At 42.8% G+C, this 14,233-nt stretch overlaps 1 protein-coding gene across 2 annotated transcripts in view; it reads right to left on the reverse strand.

Annotated features, from left to right (window-relative positions):
* SGMS2 (sphingomyelin synthase 2) overlaps positions 1-14,233 on the reverse strand; it is a 98,754-nt gene that overhangs the window by 57,321 nt on the left and 27,200 nt on the right. For both annotated transcript variants that reach the window (XM_055435310.2, XM_055435312.2), the window contains exon 2: positions 1,104-1,191. The gene's annotated coding sequence lies outside the window, so the exon portion shown is untranslated. The remainder of the gene's footprint in view (positions 1-1,103; positions 1,192-14,233) is intronic.

Raw genomic sequence — 14,233 nt, forward strand, 5'->3', positions numbered from 1 at the left:
TGAATTTTATAGAAGACAAACAAGCCTATAGAGTGCTGTGCTGAACAACAACTTAAATGCTCATAAAAATGTAGTTTTAATTAACTTGGGATTATATGGCCCTGGGGTCCATCTTTGGCTGAAGACTTTTTAGGGAAACATGACGCTAACGAGTAATGATGAAAAAGAATGGCTACTGTCAGAATAAACTGAGCCCCCAGTCGTAAGGTGCCCATTGCTGTACAGAAGAAAGAGAAACCCTTCTGTATTAAAGATGCAACTGCTATTTTTATTTTCAAGAATAAAACTATCCTAGGAATTAAATCAAATTACCAATACTCCAGACAGTGGATTGAGTTGCACAACGTCAACCATAAGTGTGAAAACTTCCTTCCTTCTCAGTAGGCAAAGAATGGGTATAATTACCACATCTCTTTGGCCTTAGTTTAAATACTACAGAAACAGAGTAACTTTGCTGGTAACTATTTCAGTAGTGTTGTTAAACAGTTGCACAGCTGACTGATATCTCCTTGAAGGCTTTTAGTGTCACTAATTTTTCTCAAAGCACGGTTGAGGCAGTGACTGAGTCCCCGTCTGTGGGCAGTCGTGCAAAGAGGTTAGGAAGTTTTGGCATCACCTCTATTTCTCTTGCTGTCATTTAAGACAACAGTCCAACACGAGGAAACATCCACACACCTGAAACAGCTTGAAATCTAAGACTCTCCTGAAGATAAAACAGAAATTCTCAAAGTTAAGGCAGTTTTTTCTCAAGGCGTTTTTGAAATGTCTTAACTAGGAAAGAGGAGAAAGCAGAGAAGTTGTGGGACAACTGGTAGGCATCCAACATTCAGCAAATCATCCTTATGATCTAGCACCAGGAAGCACCCAACCTACTGTTTGCAGGCTTCCCTGGTGGCTCAGTGGTAAAGAATCTGCCTGCCAATGAAGCAGACATGGGTTTGAACCCTGGGTCATGAGGATCCCCTGGAAAAGGAAATGGCAATCCACTCCAGTACTTTTGCCAGCAGAGCCCCTTGGACAGAGGAGCCTAGTGGGCTCCAGTCCATGGGGTTGCAAAAGAGTCAGACACAACTTAGCGACTAAACAACAACAACAAATCCCACCGTGGTCCGTGATCCTCGCAGCAGTCAACACTCTTCAGTCTTGTCAGGTCCTTTCTGTGAAGAGCGGGAAGGGCAGGGGATGGTAGCTCTAAAAGAGAAAGTGAGAGCTTAAGTCAGAATCGTGCTTTGTTACGTTTTGCTGGTTTTCTTGGACTGAGGGTGAAATGATGAGTTCCAGGATACTGCCCTCCCGCCCCATGGAAGAGTCCCCAGGAGGACACTGGGTCTAACAGGTACCAGCATTTCAGGAGGAGAAAAGCAACTTGTGCTTTCCACCAACATTAACAATACCTGACAGAACTGTTCAGAGGTGGAGCAAGGGAGGTAGGCAGAGGCCCACCGCTCACGATGCTCAACCGCAGAGAAACAAGAAGACTGCGAGAAACGCCGCTGAGAGAAGTTAGAGTGAGGCTGGCGTGGCTGATTTAGGGATCAGTGGTTAGGAAATGAGCAGACAGTACTGGGCTGGCGACGTAATGGAAAAACCCGAATGGACCTTTTGGCCAACTCAGTATTTGCATTAAGACTTAATGGGAAGGGAGTGGGCATGGAAGTCAAGTATTTCAGGTCACAGAAGCGGCTGGTTCAAAAGCCCTGAGGCAGGAATCAGCCAGGCAGGTATCGAGAATGGAAAGGCAATGGAGCATCGAAACCCAGGAGCAGAGAGGTGCAGAGGCCAGAGGCCAGGGCACTGAGGGCTCTCCAGAGCAGGCGAGGAGCTGGCAGTACCCAGGCAAACTCAGTATCACTGAAACCCAGGCTGCTGTGAAGTGCAAACTGCATCACATTCCAACAAAACGGTGAAGGATTCCCTTGCAATATGTACAACTGCTATGATATTTTAATGGATTTTTTACAGACTTTATTTTTTAGAGCAGTTTTAGATTCACCCAGAGTCCACGGTTCACAGTTAAGGTTCACTCTTGCTAGCATACATTCTGTATGCTTGGACACGCATATGATGACATGTATCTGCCATTAAACTATCAGAGTAGTTCTGCTGCCCTAAAACTCCTCTGTGCTCTACTTACTTTAACTAAATTTTGACTTGTAGATAGAAGTAAAATGTACACCATTTTCCAGAGGTTTCCAATTCATAGAACCACCTTATATCCGAAGAGTACAGCCCAATACACACACACACACACACACACCATATTTGGTATTTGATGTGGTATATCTTTTAAATGCCCAACCAATATCATTAAAATCTATGTTTAACAACTACAGGACATATATGCATCCACAGCCAGAAACTGATTTTCAACTGAGATCCCACTTTCACCCAAAATACTCAACTGTTGGAAAAGACTCAAGAATGAATGTGTCACTCCTAGTTATATATCCAAGAAAAATGAAAACCCTAGTTCACACCAAACCTTGTAGACAAATGTTCATTCTGCATTATTCATAACATCCAAAAAGCAGAAACAATCCAAACGTCCAGCTGATGAGTGGATGAACACAATGCTCTATACCCATATAATAAAATATTATTTGGCAATAAAACATAATGAAGTGGTGATACATGCTAAAACACAGATGAGCCTTAACAACATTATACACACTAAGTAAAAGAAGCCGGTTACAAAAGATCACATACTTTGTGATTCCATTTCTATGAAATGTGCAGAAGAGGAAAATCCACAGAGACAGAACACAGACGAGTGTTGCCAGTGGCTGGAGGCGGAGGAGATTGGGTGTGAGTATCAGTGGGCAGGGGCTTTCTTTGGGGGATGATGTAAATGTTCCAAAATTAGGTAGAGGTGATGGTTGCACACCTCTGTGAATACACTAAAAAGAATTGTACGCTTTAAAAGGGTGAATTTCATGGTTATGAATTGTATCCCAATAAAGTTGTTATAAAAATTAAAGAACAAAGGTATATCTGAAATGCTGGGTACAGATGAAATAAACTTCAACTGGTCAAAAATGCTACTTTCCAGTAAGGCTTATAATAGGAGGTAAGCAAGTCTGTGCTCATTTCAGATACCATACAATACTCTCAGTGGGACATGTTTAATCCTTTGAAAAGATTATCCCACCATCAGAGGATGTTTTTCTCATTTCACTTGGGACCTCACTCTAGCTACTACCTCTCTGTACTCTCCCCACCAACTCCACTAACCTGATCCTGTCTGTCCAACAGCTCCGCTAATAGCCATACTTCTAGTCACCATCGTGTTTCCCCTGGACTGTATTAATCCCTTCCTGTCCCAATTTTCCACACTGACCTTTCTAAAAATTTACGCTCTCATTTTAAACCCTTCAGAGGTTCCCCTATTGAAGCCATTTCTAGAACACTGAGGTACTATGAGAAGAAATTAATTATATTCATATGCAATTAGGTAGTACATGGATCAAAAGGGTCACGTGCCTTTTAATACCAAAGTTAAGTGTTAAGTGATTGTTGATCAGTTGTGTCTGTCTCTTTGCAACCCTATGGACTGTAGCCCACCAGCCTCCTCTGTCCATGGGATTTCCCAGGCAAGAATACTGGAGTGGATTTCCCTTCTCCAGTGGATCTTCCCAACCCAGGGACTGAACACAGGTCTCCTTCATTGCAGGCATATTGTTTACCATCTCAGCCACTAGGGAAGCCCCTTAACATCAAAGGTGCTTACAAATGCAACCTCATAGTATCCCCAAACTATGCCTGTCTCTGCCTTCAGGGACACTGGATGCAGTGCTAACACCCGCCAGTTATCTCATGGGCTAATCTTTGCATCTGCCAACTTAAGCTACTCTATCAAAAGGATCAATTTAGTTACCTATTTATAAGGTCAAGCACAAGCTGGAATCAAGATTGCTGGGAGAAATATCAATAGCCTCAGATATGCAGATGACACCACCCTTATGGCATAAAGTGAAGAGGAACTCAAAAGCCTCTTGAGGAAAGTGAAAGAGGAGAGTGAAAAGGTTGGCTTGAAGCTCAACATTCAGAAAACAAAGATCATGCCATCTGGTCCTATCACTTCATGGGAAATAGATGGGGAAACAGTGTCAGACTTTATTTTTGGGTGCTCCAAAATCACTGCAGATGCTGACTGCAGCCATGAAATTAAAAGACGCTTACTTCTTGGAAGGAAAGTTATGACCAAACTAGATAGTATATTAAAAAGCAGAGACATTACTTTGCCAACAAAGGTCCGTCTAGTCAAGGCTATGGTTTTTCCCATGGTCATGTATGGATGTGAGAGTTGGACTGTGAAGAAAGCTGAGCGCCGAAGAATTGATGCTTTTGAACTGTGGTGCTGGAGAAGACTCTTGAGAGTCCCTTGGACTGCAAGGAGATCCAACCAGTCCATCCTAAAGGAGATCAGTCCTGGGTGTTCATTGGAAGGACTGATGCTAAAGCTGAAACTCCAATCCTTTGGCCACCTCATGCGATGAGTTGACTCACTGGAAAAGACTCTGATGCTGGGAAAGGTTGGGGGCAGGAGGAGAAGGGGACGACAGAGAATGAGATGACTGGATGGCATCACCGACTCGATGGACATGAGTTTGAGTGAACTCCGGGAGTTGGTGATGGACAGGGAGGCCTGGCGTGCTGTGATTCATGGAGTAGCAAGGAGTCAGACACGACTGAGCGACTGAACTGAACTGAACTGAAGGTCAAGAGTTAAGTTAGCTTAGATAAAAACCTGATTAAGTAAGAACTGGGCTAATGAAGATTTTTCAAGAAGACACATTGGAAGATCCAATATTTTTCAGGTACCTACACACAGCTATATATAAAAACAAGCCCAGAGTGTCAAGATGGGGGAAGCTGAAACTTAAAGTAGCTCATAAAACAGGGCCAACATCTTATTTCTTAGGTAGCAAAGGTAAAACAGATAAAAGAAGAGGAGAGAGTGGTTCCTGGCCTGTAACATCTGTGGACAATTATAATTGTTTATAACATGATGGTCTTCCCAGGTGATGCTGGTAGTAAAGAATCCGCCTGCCAATTCAGGAGATGAGGGTTTGATCCCTGGGTCAGGAAGATCCTTTGGAGGAGGGCATGGCAACCCACTCTGATATTCTTGCCTGGAGAATCCCATGGACAGAGGAGCCTGGCAGGCTACAGTCCGAAGAGTCACAAAGAGTTGGACATGCCTAAAGGGACTTAGCACAGCACACATATAAATGATGCTGATAAAATCATCAGCTTATAGTTTTTTTTCACGTAGTCAAACTTAAAATGTGTGCTCTTGTTGAAAAGGAGATGGGTAAAAAGAGAGGTTGTTAGACTGTAAATTCATGCTGACCACTCCGAACACTCTATGCACATCCCAAAGTAGTTGAGAAGACCCATTTAAAAGAGTGTTATGGAAGCTCATTTATCTTAATCTGAAGTATATGTACCATGCATCACTTCATAAAGGAATAAAATAAAGGATACAACCTACCAAGTAAAATACTCCTACAAGAGGAGCAATGCAGAACCCAAAGCCAAGTAGAGACAGGGTTCTTGATCACAGGAAGCAGTGGGAGGGGCGGGGATGTGTTTCCCATGACTGAATGCGTCTCACTGGCTCCCAGTAGGGGATCGCTACACTCAGCACCTCCAGAGCTCCTGACATGATGCATAAGCTTCCGGTGCCTCAGTTTCCTGGATAACAGCACTAACTTCATAGGGTCCTTTTTTTAATTATTTTATTATTGTTTATTTTTTTATTGGAGGCTAATTATTTTACAATATTATATTGGTTGGTTTTGCCATACATTGACATGAATCCGCCCCAGATGTACATGAGTTCCCCTTCCTGAACCCCCCTCCCACCTCCCTCCTTCCCTTATCTTCCCTCCGGGTCATCCCCGTGCACCAGCCCCGAGCATCCTGTATCATGCGTCGAACCTGGACTGGTGATTTGTTTCACATATGATAATATACATGTTTCAATGCCATTCTCCCAAATCATGCCACCCTCGCCCTCTCCCACAGAGTCCAAAAGACTGTTCTGTACACCTGTGTCTCATAGGGTCCTTAAGAGGGGTGAAGGCGTTAATATTTATAAAGAGCTTAGAAACAGCACCTGGCCCAGAGCACGCATGACCCATATTTGTTAGCTGACTAAAACAGAAATGAAAAGAGAAGGGGTAATAGAGGGCACTAGGTAAGTCTTAAAACATGACAAGAACTGGGCTACATATTCAGTTCTGAGTTCCTTGGCAGCTAGAGTAAAAGAGAGAAGAAATGAAATTTTCCAGGCTCAGAGGCAGACCATGGTGTCTCCGTATCTGCATGTACTGGGAGGGGAGGAAGGGGAGTAGGGTAGCATGTTCTGTTTCTCAGGGGAAGAAAAGCTTTGCTTGACACTTAGCTCTAACATGCTCACTGCAGGTCTGTACACAGGGATGATGAGCCACAGCACAGACCAGGGAGACCACCGTATGACGTCACATGACAGATTCTTACCATGTGTATGTTATTGGCTCAGTCGTGTCCGACTCTTTGCGATCCCATGGACTGTGGTCCACCTGGCTCCTCTGTCCATGGAATTCTCCAGGCAGGAATACTGGAGTGGGTTGCCACATCCTTCTCCAGGGTATCTTCCCAACCCAGGGATCAAACCTGGGTCTTCTGCATTGCACGAGGACTCTTTACCATCTGAGCCACCAGGGATGCCCCTCAATAAATTCTGAAGCATAACTCTCCAGAGGTTGTTGTTTTTGTTGTTTTTTTTTTTTTTTTTTTTAGCAGGAAACCAAGGCAACGCAATACAAATAAGTGGCTCTAATGGTCTGGATCATTTCAGGGACACAACTGCACCAGAAATCCATCCTTTTCTTCAACATCCGTCAGCCATGCATCTAATTAGAGCTGAGGAGAAGGCAGTTCCAGATTTGTGGAACAAATTCTCTACATCAGGAGACAGCCAAGATGCAGCCACATAAAAACACTAAGTAACCTGATGCATAGAAAGTGACTTTCCACGGAAGCATTTGTTTTTAGGTCTAATGGACTGGAGAGTCACTGTCTGGCCTAGGAGCAGCTATGATCATCTCAGGGGATTAAACAGCTCAAAAGAATGCTCCTCTCTGTCACAGTCACGTCAGGCTCTGCCCACATTTAAGTGTGGAGTATTTCCAAATACAAGCACGGAAGTCCTTGTGCTTAAGGAGCATTTTATTATGAGCTGGAAAATAGATGAAATTTTATTTTAAAGACTAGTTGCACGGGTGCTAAGTCGCTCCAACACATGTCCAACTCTTTGCTACCCTATGGACTATAGCCCACCAGGTTCCTCTGTCCATGGGATTTTCTAGGCAAGAATACTGAAGTCGGTTGCCATTTCCTTCTCCTGGGGATCTTCCTGACCCAGGGATTGAACCTGGGCCTCCTGCATTGGCAGATGGATTGTTTACCACTAGCACCACCTGGGAAGCCCCAAAGACTAGTTATAAGAGAGCAAACCTTAGCAAGAAAAGGACCTTTGTTCCTTCAGCTATCCCCATGCTGTACACGGAAGACATGGTATCTTCCACGGTTACTCCACAAGTCCTGTGAGTACACTGATATTCCTGTGATTTGTCAGCTTTACTCCAACAGGCAAAGTGTGTTGCTGTTCTTAAGACTAATAATAAGAAGGTTTCTTCACATTAAAAAAGTGTTCATCCTAAAGTTGTTAATCAACTATAGCAATGTATTTTCATTTTAGTTCTTAGGTGGGTATTACCAAAGCTGAGGGCTTCCCTTGTGGCTCAGCAGTAAAGAATCCGCCTGCAATGCAGGAGACCTGGGATCGATCGCCCAGGTTTGGGAAAATCCCCTGGAGAAGGACACGGCAACCCACTGCAGTATTCTTACCTGGAGAATCCCCACGGACAGAGGAGCCCGGCGGGCTACAGTCCATGGACTCCCAAAGAGTCGGCCACGACTGAGCAACTAACACTTTCACTTTTTCACTCAGCTACTGGTAGAGTTACTGGCTCTTTTCTGTCAGACTGTACACCCGTGAGGGAAGGGACCTCATGTGTCCGGTTTTCTGCTGTTTTCCTGGCACACAGTTGATGTTATTTGTTCACTAACTAACCCCCACTTTATAAAACAGTCAGCTGTGTTCCTAAAGAATCTCATGTGAGCCCCTTGCAAGTAAGACAGGGAAGTCATTGAAGTAATGTTACACAGCGGGGAGGAAGGGAGGAAAGCACTTTAATATCACACAACCCACAAGTCTGATGCCTTGAAGAGTGTCAGAAGCAAAGTCCCTGGAGTATTCATGGCAGGTATGAGTGAGAGAGGGAGGGAGAGATGGGGGCAGCTGCTGCTGCTGCTCAGTCGCTTCAGTCGTGTCCGACTGTGCAACCCCACAGACGGCAGCCCACCAGGCTCCGCCGTCCCTGGGATTCTCCAGGCAAGAACACTGGAGTGGGTTGCCATTTCCTTCTCCAATGTGTGAATGTGAAAAGTGAAAGTGAAGTTGCTCAGTCGTGTCCGACCCTTAGCGACCCCACGGACTGTAGCCCACCAGGCTCCTCTGCCCATGGGATCTTCCAGGCAAGAGTACTGGAGTGGGGTGCCATTATCTTCTCCGGATGGGGGCAGGATGGCCCACTAATTCAGATGGATGCTATATGAGTAAAATTTTATGATGAGAATGCAAACAGAGTTTTCTAATTATAGACTCTTAATTTTGAAATATCTTGAAAGGTCACTCTGTACTTCTTTCTGCCTAATACAGTAGGCAGCATTCAAGCATCCCAGAAATAGAAGTCCTTTAAAAAAAAAAAAAGCCCAGAGAGAAAGGTTGAACTAACAGATTAAAAAGCCCTGTGTCTCCCCCAACTCTACAGTTTCTCTGTTAGGTCTTCCCTGAAGAAACAATCAACAATCTAGTTCTTTCCTTCAGGACACAAAGTTACTGTTACATCCCAATTTCTCAACTCCTTACAGTAAAAGTTACAAGAAATAGTATCACATAGTATCATAACAGTGAAACATCAATAATTACCTGATTTTAAGGCATGCTTTCGGACCTTTTGCAAAGAAAGCAACCGTTCCTACTTTAACGCTGAAAGTGAGATGGCGTTTTAAACTCATTGGTGAGCAAAGAAACCAGAATCAAAAAAGTGAGATACCAAAATTGGATAAAAAAAAAAAAAACAACCCACAAAAATATCAAGCCGCCCTCCAGGACTACCGTAAAATACATTTCTTGTATTTTACAAACAACCTGTGAATGTGACATCACATAGCCTCCGACACCATCAATAAGAGTGAAACACTGGAAACAACTAAGTGGCCAACTCTGGGGGGTTGCTTAAACAAACTGTGATGGATGATGCAACAGAAGACTGAAATGCTTCTCTACCATGCCACGTGGGGAGTGACAAGAGGTTCACGATACATTCATCAGTGCAAAACAGGGACATGGCTATGATCCTAGTTATCTTGCTTTTTAAAAGCTGCAAGCATAGACATAAACACTGGAAAGATCACGCAAAATTTTAACAGGTGAGAGATTCATAGATGGCTTAAGTTTTCCCTTTGATTATCAAGGTTCAAAATTTTGTAAAATAAACATGAGCTGTTATTAATTTTATAATTTAAAAGCTAAAGAGAAAAGGTGAGTCCTAAATTCCCAACATAAATTTCCAAATATTAACTATCATATTAACAGTCTCTTTAAAGAGTTTATTATGATAAACACATAGTCTTTTTAAATACCATGTACTAAGGATAAAAATAACAAACCTCTTTCTCATTTTGGTTACCATGTGTGAAGTAGGCAAATAAAAAGATTCTGTCCTGGAAACTTAAAATGTTTTCTTTTTACCAAGATGCCATTTGTGGTGAGGTACCACCAGGTAGCCTCTCTAGTTAAATATAGCATAATTATATAGTTCATAAAATTGAAGTAAAATGCACATATTCATTGTGATGATTACTCTTGCTCAAGTATAATCCTGTCTTTGAAAATAAAAATGAAACTAGAAGTAAAAATGAAACCTGACAAACTAGAAAAATGAACTGGATAAATATGAATTAAGACAGAAACAAATTGGGGTGGGGGGAGATATTATTAGAAAGAGGCTGCCAAGCAGAGAGAGGTCACCTCTGGTCGGGGAGAAAAGACGTTCGTGGGGGAGGCAGAGTGACTGGTGAGGATCTGGAAATACTATAGTCAAAACCGTAAGGATTCTATAGTACAGGTACCCGAGCAGGTTAACAGAATGAGCAGACTAGCTACCCCTGAGTAACTCAGGGGTCAGTAAACTTGTGCGAGCTCATCAGCCTCTGTCTAGAAAGGCTTCTTTAGAATCCTAAATCTCCTTCCTGAAATCTGCTTCCTTTAGTTCCTGTTTTTCTCTTTTGTAAACCTGTTGTCCTTACTACTGAGATTTCTAAAAGGTTGTTTACTGCAGCCTCCTCACTAGTTATCAGCGGTTTGCTTTTTCTGTTTAGATAATGAATAATTTGAACTTACTTTAACTCTTATAAGGGGCTTCCCAGGTGGGAAGTTTATTGTGGTGGATCACAATAAACTGTGGAAAATTCTGAAAGAGATGGGAATACCTGACCACCTGACCGGCCCTTGAGAAACCTGTATACAGGTCAGGAAGCAACAGTTAGAACTGGACATGGAACAACAGACTGGTTCCAAATAGGAAAAGGAGTATGTCAAGGTTGTATATTGTCACCCTGCTTATTTAACTTATATGCAGAGTACATCATGAGAAATGCTAGGCAGGAAGAAGCACAAGCTGGAATCAAGATTGCCGGGAGAAATATCAATAACCTCAGATATGCAGATGACACCACGCTTATGGCAGAAAGTGAAGAAGAACTAAAGAGCCTCTTGATGAAAGTGAAAGAGGAGAGTGAAAAAGTTGGCTTGAAGCTCAACATTCAGAAAACTAAGATCATGGCATCCAGTCCCATCACTTCATGGGAAACAGATGGGGAAACAGTGGAAACAGTGTCAGACTTTGTTTTTTGGGGCTGCAAAATCACTGTGGATGTTGATTGCAGCCATGAAATTAAAAGACACTTACTCCTTGGAAGGAAAGTTATGACCAACCTAGATAGCATATTAAAAAGCAGAGACATTACTTTGCCAACAAAGGTCCATCTAGTCAAGGATATGGTTTTTCCAGTGGTCATGTATGGATGTGAGAGTTGGACTATAAAGAAAGCTGATCACCGAAGAATTGATGCTTTTGAACTGTGGTGCTGGAGAAGACTCTTGAGAGCCCCTTGGATGCAAGGAGATCCAACCAGTCCATCCTAAAGGAGATCAGTCATGCGTATTCATTGGAAGGACTGATGTTGAAGCTGAAACTCCAATACTTTGGCCACCTGATGCAAAGAACTGACTCATTGGAAAAGACCCTGATGCTGGGAGGGCTTGGGGGAAGGAGGAGAAGGGGACGACAGAGGATGAGATGGTTGGATGGCATCACCCACCTGATGGACATGAGTTTGGATAAACTCCAGGATTTGGTGATGGACAGGGAGGCCTGGCATGCTGCGGTTCATGGGCCCGCAAAGAGTCAGACATGACTGAGCAACTGAACTAACTAACTCGCAGGTGGCACTAGTGGTAAAGAATCCACCTGCCAATGCAGGAAATGCAAGAGATGTGGGTTTGATCCCTGGGTCAGGAAGAAGAGAGTTACCTGCTCTACCTGTGTCATGACCCATCTCAGACATCCTCACTTTTAGGTTTCCTTCTAAACAATGTCAAAGCAAATTACACATGAGCATGTTTACATAATCTGCTGTTTCACAAAGTGATGTGTATCAAGGTCTTCTTTTAAGTCTCCGATGATGTTCAGAGGACAAAATATGAGTCAAGAAAGTAAACTCTCAGGGACTTCCCTGGTGGTCCAGTGGGTAAGACTGGCTCCCAATACGGAGAACCCAGGTTTGAACAATGGTCTGTATAGTCAAAGCCACAGTTTTTCCACCAGTCATGTATGGATGTAAGAGGTGGACCATAAAGAAGGCTGAAAGTGAAAGTGTTAGTCACTCAGTCATGTTCAACTCTTTGCAACCCCATGGACTTTAGTCCACCAGGCTCCTCTGTCCATGGAATTCTCCAGGTAAGAATACTGGAGTGGGTTGCCATTCCCTTCCCCAGGTGATCTTCCCGACCCAGGGATCGAACCTGGTCTCCCACATTGCAGGCATATTCTTTACCATCTGAGCCATCAGGGAAGCCCAAAGTGAAAGAAGGCTGAGGACCAAAGAATTGATGCTTTCAAATTGTGGTGCTGGAGAAGACTCTTGAGAGTCCCTTGGACTGCAAGGAGATCAAACCAGTCAATCCTAAAGGAAATCAGTCCTGAATATTCATGGGAAGGACTGGTGCAGAATCTGAAGCTCTAACACTCTGGCCACCTGATGCAAAGAGCCAACTTATTGGAAAAGACCTGGATGCTGGGAAAGACTGAAGGCAGGAGGGGAAGGGGGCGACAGCGTATAAGATGGTTAGATAGCATCACCAACTCAACACACATGAATTTGAGCAAACTCTGGGAGACAGTGGAGGACAGAGGAGCCTGGCATGCTGCAGTCCACAGGGTCACAAAGCGTCAGAAACAACTTAGTGCCTGAAGAACAACAACTTCAACAGGGAACTAAATCCCACAAGCCGCAACTAAGAGTTTCCATGCTGTAACTAAAGATCCTGCATGCCTCAACAAAGATTAAAGCTCCTACTTGCCGCAGCTAAGACCCTGTACAGCCAAATAAATAAAGAAATAGAAAGAAAGTAAACTCTTGGGACCAAAAAAATTTATCTGGTGTCCAAATAAAAGAACAAAGAAAATTCCAGGAATAACCAGAAAGGGGAAAGAAGAAAAAAGTGAGACAAGGGGCACGCTAGTAGAAGTTTTTGCAACTGAATCTCGAGCAAAAAAAAAGGGGGGAAATGAACCGAAGCACCCAGAGCCCAAGGATGATGAGCACGTTTTGAGGGCCAGAAGTGAGAATCAAGACGTGAATCAGATATCCTGCTGGTAGCACCCAGGCTCTAATGGGCTGGCACAAAAATGCATGGTGATGCTGACCAAGTACATAAATCAGCCATGAGCTTCTACGTTGAGCTTCTAAATCATGCATGGTCAGAGGCTACACCTCAGAGTACATGAAGGAAAAGTCTGAGTAAGCTTTATGAATGTCATTATTAATGACCATCCTAGACTCTCTCTTACTATTGAGATACAATCCATGGGCTTTGAATACTTTGGATGTCACCTTCATTTCAGAATATAGCACCTTCAAGAGAAGGATGGGGTTTAGCACATCAAGAAAGAAGCTTTGAGGTTCCCCCCCGAACCTCCCTACAGTTTCTAAAGCTTGCTATAAAGAAAAGTGAAAAACTCCTATTCACTCTTACAGAAAGGTTTACAGATAGAAATGTTACATCACCTCGTTACATCCCAATGCTACATCACATTTCTAAACAAAATATGTCTAGGAAATGCAAGCATGTGTATTCTCTCCAGTGAGAATACACACATTCATTTTTCACTGTTTCGTGGTACTTCAAACTGTACTAATGTATTAGGTGGTGAGTCACTCTCTAATTTAGAGCAGTGGGAAATATGATGAAAACAAGAATGTAAAGAGGCTTCCTAAGGGACAGAGCATGCACAGAGAATACTTTATTACAAGCAGAAGATCTGGTTTGAATCTGGATTCTGATCTTCCTAAGTGTGATTTTTAAAAGTCACTTTAACAGATTCAAAATGCAGAAAACTAGCAAACTTATAGTTGAACTCAACAACACAACCAGTCCATTGGATCTAATTGGCATCTCTAGACAGCTTCATCTAGTAACAGCAGAATACACATTCTTCTCAAGCTCACATGAACATGCACGAGGAGAGACCATATCTTGTACCATAAAACACATCTGAATAAATTTAAAAGAACAGAAAGTCTATTCTATTCTTTTACTGTCTCCTTTTATATCAAAATAGAATTAAACTAGGAATCAATAATGAAAGATAGCTGGAAAATCCCCAAATACTTGGAGATTAAATAACACATTTCTAATTAACACATGAGCCAATAAAGAAATCCCAAGGGAAATTTTTTTAAATGTTTTGAATAAAAATGAAAATACAACTTATCAAAATTTATGTAAGCATCAAAAACAGGGAAATTTATAGCAGTGAATGCACAATTCAGAAAA

This window comes from Moschus berezovskii, chromosome 5, assembly GCF_049115385.1.
Source record: "Moschus berezovskii isolate FMDL1 chromosome 5, NW_MosBer_1.0, whole genome shotgun sequence".
NCBI classification, from domain to species: Eukaryota; Metazoa; Chordata; class Mammalia; order Artiodactyla; family Moschidae; genus Moschus; species Moschus berezovskii.